The following is a 1,224-nucleotide window of genomic DNA, read 5'->3' as shown; positions in this document are numbered from 1 at the left end:
CGTTGAGTCACGTTAGCTATATAACCCCATTAAAGGCAACCTAATAATGCACTGGACTTCTCACAGCCATTTTTAAACCATATTTTCCCCACTCTCACTGGTATCTGGGCTCCAGATTCTATGTCTGTGCTGTGTTTGTCTGACCTTGATTTTGAGGCCATTGCATTGGCTCTGCCATGTCTAGTACCTTCTGGGATAAATGGCCTCTAATCAGCTAGAGTCTTCTAGGGTGCAAATGACTTCCTGGAAATAAGTAAGAACACAGGGAACTGCACTCCCTCTTCCTGGTCACTAGAGTACCATTTAGCAAATTGCCATTGCAATGGGCTCAGTGATACTCCAGTGCTCTGAACAAGTTAATTGCAGATTCTAAGGCACCTAACTTACTCCCTTGACCTAACTGAAAACAGGAATATGGGCAATTCAGTGTGCCTCTGAGCACTGACTCGATGATGTATCAAGTACCCTGAACTTCTCAGAACTTCCACGTAAATGAGCAGGGTTTCTCAGTTTCACTTGCCCTTTTATCCATTGGCATATCCCTCCCCTCCGGGGACATAGAAGATAAAACTGTTCCTCTGTGTGTTTCAACCTTTCGGGAATCTGCTGTTCAGCTGCTGCCAAAAAAAAAAAATCCCCCTTATCTGACCTTCATGACAAGGAAGCGGTGTCAGGTTTGGGAAAGCTATCACCGTGCATCTGAATTTTGAGGGTGAAATGGGAGTACTATGCAATGCTTTGATTTTTCTAGGTTTTTCTGAGACTGTTTTAAATACCTCAGTAAATAAACTAATGAAACTTATATTTTAGTTAGAGGTGGAGGAAATCAATACACTCTGTACCTTTCCCTAACGTATTTCAATTAATAGAACATGCAATTGAAGACACACGAGCTCTGGACTCATCAACCAGCCCTTATGAAAGATAAATTTTGGAAAGGGTGAAAGTCGAATGAGAAGGGAACAGACCAGGGCTAATGCCATCTTGCCTGAAAGGCATCTTGGCCTTGGACAGTGCTAATTAATATTTTATTTTTAACATAACATTACTCAGTTCTTCATGGAACAACATTCTGACTGGGGAGCCACGTTAAATGATACGACTTAGTGATGTTGGGACCCATGGGGAAAAATGTGTAGACTTTTAGAACAACTCAATTAGGGAAAGAAGGAGCTCTTTGGAACCAGAGTGCTTGATTACGTCCCTAAAATTCTAGAGGCTGGC

Source organism: Halichoerus grypus, chromosome 4 (assembly GCF_964656455.1).
Source record: "Halichoerus grypus chromosome 4, mHalGry1.hap1.1, whole genome shotgun sequence".
Classification (NCBI taxonomy): domain Eukaryota; kingdom Metazoa; phylum Chordata; class Mammalia; order Carnivora; family Phocidae; genus Halichoerus; species Halichoerus grypus.
The sequence above is the reverse complement of the archived record's forward strand: the minus strand, read 5'-3'. Positions refer to the sequence as shown.